Source organism: Meleagris gallopavo, chromosome 1 (genome assembly GCF_000146605.3).
Source record: "Meleagris gallopavo isolate NT-WF06-2002-E0010 breed Aviagen turkey brand Nicholas breeding stock chromosome 1, Turkey_5.1, whole genome shotgun sequence".
Taxonomy (NCBI): Eukaryota; Metazoa; Chordata; class Aves; order Galliformes; family Phasianidae; genus Meleagris; species Meleagris gallopavo.
Window position 1 is genome coordinate 41,135,302 of NC_015011.2, and position 13,975 is coordinate 41,149,276.

Below are 13,975 nucleotides of genomic sequence, written 5' to 3' on the forward strand. Positions count from 1 at the left end.
AAAAAAAAACCCACACACTTTCTCTATTCTCAGGATCAAAAACCTCCCTGCACTTTCATGTGATTCAAAATAAGGTTTTCCTTCTGCCCTTTCTGAGCAGAACAGCTGTGCAGACTGCCCTATGAGCTATATTCTCACCATCATTCAGTTATTGCTTTTTACCATTGCCAGAGCAAGCTTTGTATTTCCCCTTAGAGGGTCGATAAACTCGGAGGTAGGGAGCCTAGTTCCGGCTATCAATCATCTTACCAAAACTTCTGCCAAAAATCATCATGCTTTTGCCATTTAAATTAATTACAATTTAACTGTTAGCATAATTAACAGTGCAAGAAACCAATACATAAAAGGAAAGACATTTCAGATTTCATACTTTCCCTTCTGGACTGTGGTAAGCATTGCTCACAAATAGCCTAACTCATGAGAAAATTGTGTTTCAGATCAACATAGTTCACTCCTCAAGAATTGCCTATGTGATCTTGAATGTTGTTGACAGCTTCCTCAGGATTCAGAGACCAGCCTCCAGATTCTCATTTCCCCTTTCCCACCAGCACATACCTTTGCTTTTTAGCAAATATGCAAAGTCCTTCAGCTTATGAATATGTCTGCCTGTCTTCTTACTGCAGTTTTCTTTCTGCTACTGTGCACACGTGGAAAAATTCTTGGATTTAAAATAGAGAGCAGTTAAGCAAAAATTGAAAATTATTATTTCAGAGAAGTAGGAAATATTAACTAAGATGCCTCTCATTTAAGCATTTTCTGGGAGGATAGGAAGAAACATCACAGAAAAACTGTACAGTCAACAGTATAGATGTGGAAAATGAAAACTAAAAATAACGCTGCTGCAAGCAAGTTTTCAGTGAAGGCAGACCAATAAAAAAATTGTGAAACTGGCACTGGCCTGTTTTACTGAAAGAAAATTGGAAATACCAGGTTGTACAAGAGGCATGCTCATATTTAGCAGAACCTACAGTCAGTCATGAAAAGGGAATGTATGTATTTGACAGAAGTTGATGCTTCTAATTTCTTTTACTTCCTTTTTTTTTCCCCCCTTATCTCTTTGTCTGAAACTTAGACTGCCAGAGGAATAGTTACTGGGTTGCAAATGAAAACAACTGAACAAGAGTTGCCTAAAGAATATTAACAGTTTAACACTCTTCCTTACTAAAGTTCCATTTGAAGACTTTTCACTACTTCAGTATTGAGAAGTATGTCCTTAGAAAATTTTTTTTAATTTGTCAATACAAAATCACAACTGATTGAAAAAGTATGTTTTGTATCCTTTGCTAATCAAGCTGTCAGTCTGTCACATATCTTCTCAGAAGTATGAATAGCACTTCCCTAAAGATATACTGAAATGTTTGGATTTGTGAAGAGACTTGTGCTACTGAAAGCTTTTTCAGAAGATAAGGTTAGATCACTAGCCATTTATTTTATTAAAGACTTTGTGAATTATTTACAACACAAGAAGTTATCAGTTAAGATAATGGACCTCACTGCTGTCAGCCACTGCAAGGGATCTCACAACAGTATCAGTTTAGTATTTCTGAAATTTGAAGGGCTGGCATGAGTCAGTTGAGCTGACCACATAAATTCCATGGAGTCTGAGCACAAAAACACAGTTGACTGAGGACAGAAAATTCACCACTCTGACTCCACTAAATAAGCAGAGTCACACTTACAGAGTTACCAGTAGTTTTCAAGAGCTTTGATTTACAGGTGCCTAATATTTTTCAGTGGAGATGAAAGCATCAGGTTACCAAGGATGGTAAATAGAAACCAACAGACAGTTGCCTTCCTTTATATGTTGCCTGTGATATGCTTTGAACCTAGTCTGTGACCACTTGGTAACTGAACAAAAAAGCCATTTATTCTTTCTCAGTACAATAGCTAGTATAGCTAAGATATGCTAAAGAGATTGAACCTCTAAATTGGTGTGATTATAGCTAACATCTATATGGAATAGACAAAGTTCCTCATTTGTTAGGCGCAAAGATGAAACGGGGTAAGCACTTTTCAAAATAGTCAATGATTACTGATGATTTTTTTTTCCAAGATGTACTGAGATGAGACTTGGGGATTCAGTCTTACAGCTGTTTTATAAGAAGTCATATATCCACACAAATTTTAAAAGGGAAAAGGCAGAGGCGGTTTGTTTTCTTATTTCAGTAGCATCTAGCAATTCACTGAGCTATTTTTTTATGCACTGGACTTCTCAGGCCATGTCAAAAAAGACTGCAGACAACTCATTTTTTATTTAGAAAATGTACACTTAATGGCCATAGCATCTGAAGGTTTTGTCTGAATCAAATTTTCTATAGTGCCAGCTTTAGTTTCATTTCATTTTGAATCTGGCAGAAAAGAAGTCACAGAGGGGAAAACAACAGAACTCCACGTTCTTTGTTTATGTCCTTTCCTCTCACCACAGTTGAAGCAGACTATGAATTAATTATGAGTCCATATGAAGCCGATACCTTGGTGACTGAGGTTTTTATATGTTTTGATGTTTTATTACAATATTATATTCAGTGATTGTATTTTCCTTGTTTCTGCTCACATTCAAAGTTGCAAAGATCTATGTGCATATGTTTTTCAATTTTTTCTAAGCAGATAAGTTATCTGAATGTAGTTAATTTTAATGCTAAATATGTTCTTTTGGTACATATTCAAGCAGTTGCTCAGGGGAAAAAAAATAAACTAAAGATTTAATACCAAAGGGGAATATTGAATAGCTTATTTAGTTCTAAGAATCACTATTCCCCTGCAGCTCCAAATGAGCTATGGGAATTAATATTTTCTTTATCTCTGGAAATAAATACAGACCTGTGACATTAATTATGGATGTGTCTTTATGGAAAGTATGGATCAAAAGGATTTATACACAAATAATTATACAGCAAATGTATTCAGCGCTGTCCCAGAAACAGATGAAAATCACATTATAACCTCACAAAAAGCAGTAAATAATTAGGAGGTCATTCTTATAAAGGAACATGAATCACTGAATAAACTATTGTGGTACCAAAACATTTGTTGCAATACAGTCAAATACCAGAGGACTTTGTCCGAGAAGTATCCTAAGGATGTAACCTGTAAAAGTCTACTAAAAAAGAAAAGCAGAAGGGTTTTGACAGTCTCATAAGTAATCGTCTCACAATGTTCTCCAAAGCACCTTCTAGAATGGAGTCCTAAAAGACCTTTAAAAATGAATACTGAGTTTATGTGGGAAGTTGAGTCATGTTTCTGCAACACCAGACACTGAGCAAGTGTTTGAATTGTCTATCATGTCTAATATAAGCAGTTCCTCATATGTGGACACTGATACTGGAACTCTGTACAACAGCTCAGCTGATATAGCACAGCTATTGCAGCTAAGCTGAAAGAAAGTCTGTAAGCTAAAACCACTCCAGATAATGAAAGAAAAAAACCTATTTTTTGAGATAGTGAGTGGCTCAAGGATTCAAGAGGAAAAATACTGACATCAAAAGGCATAAAGCTCTTAAGCTGTGTATATCCTCTTTTCATTGTGCATGGTAAAAGACCTCAAAACTGACCTAGGGAGCTGGGTTATAGACCACTTCCTACTGCATACAGTGCAGGACTTCAAGGCTTAAGAAGTCTTTGGATTTGATAAAAAGTGCAAAATTGATAGCCTGTCATAGTGAGGAGGTAAGACCACATGATTTAGACTCCCCTTTTGAGCTCAGCTTCATGAATGTAAGGCTCTCTCAAGGAAAGCACGGCTCTGATTTTTAAAGAAAGGCACTATTATCAATAGAATGCCTTGATGAAAACAACTGCATCTTGCCCAGGCTGGCAAGGACCTTGTAAACAGAGGGCCTGGAACAGCTTCATGAATAGCTGGCATATCAGTACAGGACTGTGCTTCAGAGCTATGAAAGAACACTACACTGCAGAGTGCCCTAACTGTCTGAAATGAAGGAGGTAAACCTTAAAATATTCTTGTACATCATTTTACAAAAGCAGAAAGAGAGCATCAGAAGATTTAGCTCAAAAAAAGACATCGACTAGCAAAAGCTTACGTGGCCTCCATATGGTGGTAGATCAAAGAGGTCAAAATGCTTAATATTCCTGGGGGAAAAAAAAAGAACTTCCTCATTAAGGTATTTAATTTCTTCAAGAAAGAGCTCTGAAGGTACAAATAAGCCATCTATAAATCTCAAACTTGTTTGAATTCAAAGAGTCTTAGGAATAGGCTAGATAAACTTTCATGTGAAAGCACAGAACTGCCAATGTTGTTGAGATTGAAGAATAATGAGCACAGTGACTCAAGAGTAAAAATATTAATGGAGGGGAAAAAAAGGCAGAGACTAAGATAACACTGAGAAGAATTAGTCTGAACCTGATTCCTCCTCACCTGATGATGAGCTGCTGGAGAGGCAGACACTGCTCTCATTGGACCTGGTGGTTATATTAATGCTTAGCCCCAGCTCATTAATCCTACCTGTCTGCTGTGTACAGTCACCAATAAGCAGTTGATGCTTCCTACTAATTGTCCATTTCCTGCTTTCAGAAACTGAAATGTGAAAGATTCCACAGCTGTAAAGCAAACCATCACAATGCCCTACCCTCCTGTCTGTAACTTATTTTCTCTCCATCTGAGTTAACCTTAAATTATCTTAAAAGAAAATAGGAGGTGGAAAATACAGCTTTATTTCAACTGCAAGGTAAAATGAAGGCAGCATCATATTGGTTCTACTTTCTCCTTCTTCAGACATACTTCAAGAGATTAGCTCACATCTGTCTTTTTCAAGACTACTAGAAAGAGTTAAGCCACCAGGATAAGATTCTGCTTTCTAAATTTTAAGCAGAAAGAGCAGTATCTTTCGTCAAAAGTCAGTCTGACTTCAGCCCCAAAGCATCATGGAGGAAACATATTAGATGCTGTAACTACTGTATTCCACTAGCTCTAGGTAGCTTCCAGATAAACTTTTTTTGATTAATTCTCTCAAGCTCTAGTTCTCCCAGTATACCACAAAGAACTTAATCAACCTATATGATCTCTGGAGATAATTCCCCTACAGTTTAGGATCTGTAGCAAGGAGAATTATAGACACATACAGGATTGGATCTAAGATATCTTCTGAGGTAGAACAACTGATTTGTTTTGCTATTTTCAAGACAAGCCATCAACTCCAGGAGAAATGTACATAGCATATTTTAAAAATCCATGTAAATTAAAAATATGTTGAGCCTAATTAAAAATCCTCTTGCTTCAAGCTTCAAAACCATGAAAGCAAAATTAAGAAGTAGTCAAATTCTTTATTCCATGGAAATTTTAAATATTTATTGCAAATTGGTAGGACTGAGTCACTTGGGAAGTCATTAATTAATTAGCAGAAATGCATGATCTCTTTTGAATATCAAAGGCTTTTAATAATTACAAATCCAGATCAGTACAAGTCATGAAGGCTTTAAACATTATGGGAGGTGAAAACAAGCTAAGAAGTTGAGAACTATAGAACTTATAACAAGTGAATCAGATGTATTTTGATCTAGTATTGCTTGATAAGGAAAGTAACACCATAAATATGATACCATCGATTGTCTGGTGCTCTCTGCAGTTAACAGAGAAGCTTTCATAGCTTTATTTATCTATAACCAGACCTAAAGGATGGTTACACTATCAATGGTATACACTTCAGATATTACTAATAGGGCTTCAAAGCAAGTGAGCTAGCAGATAGCATAAGAAAGTAAACTTTTTAATTGTATACAAAAATATTAAGGTTTCTGTAGTACTATTTTATGCAAGTAAATAAAATACATAAAGAACCAAGGACAAAAGCTCAAGAAAACTCCTTTCTCTTTCTCCACAATGCTCTGATAGAAAAAAAAAAACCACAAAGCTCTCATCACGTATTCATGAGAAAATCAAATTGTTTCAATGGGAATGTCAATGCTGCCTCTTTATAAGGAATTTAAATTAGATTGTATTAATTAAACCCTAAGTCTGACTGTTGTCTGCAAGGACACACAAGAACAATCTTCAAAAAAGAACATTTTATGCAAAAAGCATTTCTGATCTTAATTCATTAGGCCACTCTATAAATGTTGCAAAATCTTTGGTTGCAGTTTATGAAACAAGTATTTCCATAAAGAAATGCAACAAAAAACACTGGAGTAGAAAATATTATCCAAGCTTCAATGATTTTATTACAGATAATCGAGCATAAGTCCTATTATTCTCCCATAGGTAACAGACAGAACAAATTGTAAGTAACTAAAGCATTGTCAAGTATGGTAATTCTTAAACAATACAGCAATTATAAAAATCCTGAGAATCTGTAAAGGCAGAAATCTATAATACACAATGATTTACACCAACAGAAGGCAAACAGATGGTGAAAAATGAAGAGAATGAGCTACTCAGAGGGTGCAAAGGATTCCTTGAATATACCAGTGACAAATCTAGCATTCCCTACTTCATTCTACACATGCAGTGCCAGTACAGTAAGCACAATAAAAGTCAACATAGTTTAATTAAATCTTCATGCTGGATTTTGTTTTGTTTTAGCTAGGTGATTGCCAATTCATATTTAATGAAAGTTAAGTAATCCCAATATCCTTATGTTAATAGATTGCTCAAACATAGTCACATTCCTAGTGTCAATAATGCAAATAACCAGTAGGAAAAAGTTATTTATGAAGAGTAGAAGGTACCCCTAAACCCAGGTTATTTTGCAGTCTTACAACAGAAACTTGAGTAGCACCAGACTGCAGAATCTAGGAGCTGTTAAGAACACATTATTTTCTCTAAGTATATGAAATCCATTCCTTTTAAGGTTGACCTGAAGAACTTTGAGATTTAAAGTATGCTACAAGTAGTCTAATTTGAAAACTGTATTTATCACTCTCAGTCCTCCATTCTTCTTCCAGTTTAGGAAAAAGAGTCCCAGTTCTATGGCTGTATTTGGAAATAACACAGAAAGATCTCTTCTCTGGTTTGACCCTCCTTCCTCTTACCCACAATCCATCATTCAAGGCATTATACCACAGAAGACATCAAAATCCCATGTTCCATGGCTTCCCTTATGTTTTCGTATTACTTACATTTTTTTCCCCAAGACATCCCACAGCATGAGCTATCAGACTTCTGAAATGGTAAATTGTGCATGTAATAAAATCAGTGTTAAGTTTTTATCTTTAATCTGCATATTCAACAAATCTGATTCATCAGACATACTCAGTCTGCAGTAAAGACTCTCCAGAAAACTTTGTACTTGCTGTCCTATCCTGTAAACACTCCAATCAGTGCTACAGTCAGAGTGCCAAGAAGAAAAAAAAAAATAGATGGAAGACAAGAAAGGAAATGGAAGCAGTTGCCTAATAATGCAGTGAATTATGGAAGTGCAGAAGTCTGGGCATTTATTCTAGCCTCGATAATTGAGTCTTTGTCATTTAATTCAGATCCAAAAAAACCTCGTCACTTAAAACATACCTTATTACAAATTTATGCAACTATACCTTATTTCTTCCCTTGCAAGAGTGGAAAAGCATTGATTTCCCTCATTCCATTAAATGGGAGGAGTTTATACTACTTGAAATTTATCTGTATTCTTTCAAGAAAAAAATTGCAAGACGCTAATAAATAGATATTTTGTGCTTTATTCAACCCTGATTAGTTAAGAAGTGGATGCAATTAATTGCAAAGGGACTGCTCTGAAAGCAATGCCTCCTATTTTATTATATTTACTTATACCAGAAACAGGTGGTGGCAGTATGGAAGTAGAGGCAGAATTTCTTGGCCAATATTCAATTAAATTTTTTTTACCATGCAAAAGATAGCTGCAAAGGGGCAGTCTGAGGAAAAAGTCAGAGTCAAAACAGCAGCCCATGGAGTGGCGACACATGAATTCCCTACCAATTAAAAATTTAGGCACACAGTCCTCAGGAAGTAACAGGACACACACAGTCTTTTAGGATAGGAAAGGGGTGATCCTCCTGGATTTCCCAGAACCCAGACAAGCCATCAACTCTGACTGATGCACTACAACACTGACTAAGAGACAGAACAGAGAAGATAACTTTTTCCTTGCAGCATGATAATGTCAGGCTCCATACTATTTTGAAATTCATGGAGCACACTGCCACAGACTTAAAGAAATACCCACTATATAGTCCAGATATGGCACCTTGTGACTTCCATCTGTTTGGACTAATGAAAGGCTATTTGAATAACACCTCCCTAGCAACAACATACCATAGCAGTAGTTAAACAGCTGTTGTAGTTTCCACGGAAATAAAGAGAGGGCATTACTTTCAGAGCAACCTACACAAACTAAGCCTATACTAGATACTATGTATTTCTTCAGAAGAATAGAGAACTAAGTAAAAGCAGATTGTGGGGGGAAAAAAATAAAAATAAATCAATCTTGGACATAGCTGCAAGCAGATGACTTTGGTTCTTGAAGAGAATCACACTCCATGGCCCATTCTAGAACATAATTTATAGTAACAAAGTGGAAAAGAAGAGGCTTATGGCAACAATGCATTTAACAACCAGCATTTGTCAGCAAACAATCTCATCTCCTCCACCGGCTTCTCTCTGAAAATGAAACTCACCCTGTTGTAATTAATTCCTGTCTCACAGGAATACGTGGACAGTACTTACCAGGTGCAATGTGACTTAAATCCTAGTCTGTATCATACAAAAGCAGCTGTATTGTTTTGATTACCACTTCATTAACTAGTGCCTGTTTTCTCCACTCCAACAGATTTATACTTCTATCAATCTGCATTTCACAAAGCTCAAAGACAAGAACCATTTTTAATTTTATTTCTTTCCCCTTAATTCACAAGTGAACAATTCCCAGTGCTTTTTTTTTTTGCCCACAGTGTATATTACACAATGAAAACTGAACAATAATCTTCTTAGACTCTGAAGTTTAATAATGACATTCAGCTCATGAGTGATTCATACTGAGAAAAAAACTTAAACACAAAATTAATATAATTATAAACATTGCCTATGAGACCCTAGGAAGAAGAACCATTCAAGGCCAGAGAGCTTAATCTTATAAAAGATATAACAAAAGCAGAGGGGAAAAAAAGAAAATAAATCAGATAAAACCAAGGCAGACCAGCCACAGGAGAAACATCTTGATTCCTTTGCCAAAGGAAAAAGGATTTGTTTCATTGCTTTTTTAGAAGTACTAACACAACAGTGACAGCAGCTATTATGAAAGGTTGGGCAAAGCACAATAGTGCTCTTTTCCTCTGCTTCTGTATAGACTACTAAGAATAGTGAGAAAAAAAAGTAAGACTTTGATCACTACTTAATAACTCAAGTGAAGTAATGATAATAGCAGTGTTTACTTTAAGACCCAGAAGTGTAAATAAAGCTACCTTATAGTCTATTTTACAGCTATATCCTACGATTTGTTCTAGTTTGTAATCTTCCTTATGGAAGAAACCAACTCCCAAAAGAAATCTCATACAAGCCTTGTATTTTTTCTTCTGTCTTGAGCAAAATAATGTTTTGGCTGCCAAGAAACTTGAAGAACAGAAGTAGAACAAGAGTACACAAAAAAAAAAAGTTCCTATAAATCCTATAGAAAGAATTGGTTGCCAACTACAAGGTTTGATTGTACTTTTTTTATTCCTCTCCCCTCCCCCCCAGACTCAGGATGCATTTCCAGAATTATTTAAAAAAAAAAAAACTTGAGTTTTTCCTCCTGTTCTCATTCCACCTTTTTATTTTCCCACATATAAAAGCTACTTCTAGGATACAAGTTGCCACCATAAGCTTCTAGTTGAAGGGCTGAGGCCACAGAGTAACTTGTTTACATCAATTTCTCAACACTGTGAGGTTTTTTAATTCATGTCTTATTTTCCTACAATTCCTTCGTCATTGATACTAATTGCATACATCTCAGGTATTTATCAATTTATTGTTTTTATGCTTCTCCACCCTTCCATTTTCCAGATTTATCTCCATAAATTTCTAGCTTCATAGCTCACTTTAGCTAAGGGAGAAGGAATATTTCACCCTTGCTTCTAATGAGAGAAACACAACCTAAACAGACTGAAAAATACCTTGAGGCAATCAAGACACACATGGGGTAAGTAATAGTGAACTGGGGTGAATGACCACAGTAGCCTCCATTAGAACAAGAACCTATAGCATGCTATGTGATAACACTGTACTGATGAGATCCCCCTCAGTTTTCTCCAAGCCAAACAGTTCCAAGTCTCTCAATCTTTGCTCACAGAGGAGATGCTTCAGGTCTCCAATCATCTCTGCGGTCCCAGTCTGCAGAAGATTACACTGATACCTCACTTCTTTCAGCTAGGGTGAACAACACTGCACCACGCCACTATACATGGGCCCCACGCATACAGGACCCCAGCCTGTACCTGGGAGAGCAGCTGTAAGTTACCCTAGCATTATATCCTACCTAGGGCTTCCTTGTGTAATAACAGCACACAGCCCAGAGAAAACTCTCTGAACCAGAACAGCTATCATCCCTAATGCCCTCTAAGAAGGTTTAGCACTTTTAGCACATCTGCTTGGAAATGAAAACCTTCAGAAGGGAGAGACTAAATAGCAAAAAACACTGTCTTACTCATTTATTGGTCCTAGGAAGCAATATAACTGTTTCTGACAAGCTCTTTAAAATACCGATGATCACACATAAGAAAAAGTTGACTTACTCAGCTGGTGATAACACTCTCTAACTGCAAGGCACTCTTTCTCAGAAAATAGCCTTTGTCCAGAAAACATTCTCCTTTCAGAAGCTAGCTCTTAAATGGTCTTAGAGAAGGTTGGACCCAGGATCAGGTGGGAAGCACATGTAAATTGTTTGCACATGTGCTTTCTGGGCCAGCAATCCCCTTCACCAGGTGCTCAATCATCAGTTCTGACTGTGATAACATTTCCCCTACACCATTTATAACAGAACTGTGGCTTTGCAGGGGAGATTTACACTAAAACTCTCTTTAGTTGGATAAAAGAAAGAAAATGCAGTATTTTAACAGTGCACGTGTTATATTTTCCTTTCTGCAATCCCAGACAGTAGAGAGGCTGAGTGCAATTCTATTACTTCTTATGCTTCATTAACAAGGTAATTTGCTAAGCTATATCTCAGCAACCTTGATTGCAAGTCCTGTGTTTGCTAAGGTGCTGTTAATAAATTAATCAGAAGAGTGGAGTTTGCACAGGAGTCACAGAGAAGTTAATTTGATTCCTCCTCATATTCAATATTGATCATTTCTTGGAAAAGAAAAATAAAACCAGAAATTTAATGCTTCTTCTGGAGGCCTAGCTGTGTTTTTAGTATTACTGTCTCATAAGATCGTTATTTAGTAGGTTGACCACTAATATTAGGGGATTATACGTAGGTAGCTCTCAGCTGTACATTAGCATCCTTTTCAGAGCAGTGTTTAGCAGGGCATACATTGCCTCTCTCTCAGGAGGAAACACTGCTTCTGATGCTGCCTTTAATCATACTGGCATGGCATGCTCTCTTCTGGATGGTATTCATCCAGGAAGTAGCTGAAAGTTAAATGGAAAATACAGCTTTTGTTGCTATCAAGTTAAAAATATATGCAAAAGAGTCAGTCCTACTTTAATGCTCTAGTAGCTGACAATTTTTTTTATGAGTAAGTGCTGGCAAGTCAAATTGAGTAGGGAACTCGACAGAAGACAGCTGCTTAATCTGCTGGAAAAAAATGAATCTGGTTTAATCCATGTTGTCTGTTCTACAAGCAGCAAACAGCCATACTGCAGAACCTGAGGGGCTAAACTGATCTCTCAGCAATTGCCTTCCATAGAAAATATTAATCCATTAAATAGAACCCTAGAGTCAAGGTTGGAAAAGACCTCTTAGATCACTGAGTCCAACCATCCACCTACCACCAATGATGCCAATTAAACCATGTCCCTCAACGCCACATATACGTGTTTCTTGAACACCTCCAGGGATGGTGACTCCCTGGGCAGCCAATTCCAGTGCCTGACCACTGTTCTAGGGAAGGAATTTTTTCTAATATCCACACTGAGCCTCCCCTGCTGCAACTTAAGTCCATTCCCTCTCATCCTAAATCTAGGTTGTATATCCATGTAGAAATCTTTCTGTGCTGACCACTCTAATGTTAAACCCCTTTGTTTCATGATGCATTTGGATCTGAGAGACAGAATGTCTCAGGAGCAGAAGCAAGCAACTACACGCTCAGGGCAGCATGGATGTTTATACTTTTTATTTGACACATGCACACAGGCATACACTTAGATAACCCCAGTAAGCAGCAAGCAGAAACTCCCTAAGCAAGTGCAATATGAATCCTAGTAAGCTAAACCAGAAGCTCCCTTAAGCAAGCACAACATTATTTACCAACCATTGAGAGATGGACAAAGCTCTGAGTAGGAGAAGGAACACACCGGTGGTGGATTCAGTAGGTAGTGTCAGCAGGGCATCCCCTGCTTCAATGGGCACTTTCCTCTCAAATCCACTACGGCTTCCCTCCTACTTTTATTCTCTCCAGGATCTGCAGGGGTTTTTCCACTGGCATGCTGTGTCCTCACGGCCAATGTGTGATGCAGAGCCCAAATGGAACAGCTGCCTGCACGCAAGCTCAGCTCTGCAAAACAAGATAACTGTCAAGGTCAACTCCCTACCAAAACAAGATAAACAGCTCTAGCTGCAAATACTGCTTTCCTTAAAACAATCATGTGGCCCATGGTTCTAGTCACATAGTCATCCAATTATGTTCCCAAATCCTTTGTTCCAATGCAGGATCATTCTTTGGTCAGAACTTTAAGTCCCTGTCACATCAGTTTATTTTTTTTCCTTCTATAGTAAAAAACTTTTAAAATTATTACTGCATCTTATAATGTTGTCTTTTTTTTTTCCTCACCCTTTGAGTGTGTGGGTTTTGTACTCGTGTTTAGAGTCAGCCTTTAGAAATGAAAGTTTTAAGTGACACTCATAGACATGTTTATAGAAATGTAATTAGCAACTTAAATGAAGGAAGTTACCTTGCCAAGTCTCATCCTTAGCTGTCCAATTGTATACCAGAGAGAATTTCTTCATACCTTATACAGTCTGCAAGAAAATCTCAGCTTCTGAGGCATAGTTCTTTGAGAAACAAAGGGCATCCTCTCTTCTGTTTCCTTTCTGCTCCTCTGGTGACTCACAACCAAACTGTGTAATTGCTAGAGACTCAGAGGGTCGCACTGCTGCTGAGGAAGGACATGGCTCTGTGGGGAAGGCATTATCTCCACACCTCTACTTGATGGCTGTGGTGTGCTCACGCAGTCCCAGACCAAATATCAAGCTGTGCTCCTGTGGGAGAAGCCTGATTGCAGGACCACTGCCTGCCTGCCTGCCTCGCAGGGCTCAGAAAACAGATAATGGCGGGCATTGGCAAGAATAATCTGACCTACTAATGGGAGTAGGTCTCAAAATTACCTGCCACCACAGAGGGAAAAAGGACCTGGATGCTTCTCTGAAAAAAGTCAATAACAGCCTCTGCTCAATGCACAGCATTGATCAAAAGAGCAAACAGAATGTTAGGATGCAAAAAACGGAACGATGTTGAAAATGATATTGAAAGTGAACTCCATCATATCAATCAGAAAGCTTCCTCTGAACCACTGTTCTGTGCTGATCACTTCATCAAAAAGAATGTATCTCAGGGTTTACAGAGAGAAAGCAAAAAGGAAGAAATGCTTGGGAAAACATCGATTGTGTAAGGAATGGAATCATTGGTACAGGTCAGCTTCAAGAGGTACTACTTAGGGTGCCATGAATAATACATTCAGTAAATTGAATTTAGGGTAGCAGGGAATTTTATAACCACCTGGTTTATAGAAAAAGTAAATTTGTCAAAACAGAAATATTCTGTGGATATGTACTATTTCAGAAAATGACTTCAAAGGAGTCAAGCCAAAGGCTTCTGCCTGTCAAGGACTTTTCTCCCATAGGAAACATGAGTGACTTTCTCCAAGTACACT

At 37.4% G+C, this 13,975-nt stretch overlaps 1 long non-coding RNA gene across 1 annotated transcript in view; it reads right to left on the reverse strand.

The window, feature by feature from the left end:
- The window catches only part of LOC109366439, a 37,163-nt gene extending 26,434 nt beyond the window's left edge, over positions 1–10,729 (reverse strand). Inside the window, exon 1 of the long non-coding RNA XR_002112770.1 lies at positions 10,675–10,729. This is a non-coding gene — a long non-coding RNA (uncharacterized LOC109366439). The remainder of the gene's footprint in view (positions 1–10,674) is intronic.
- Positions 10,730–13,975: the final 3,246 nt, after the last annotated feature.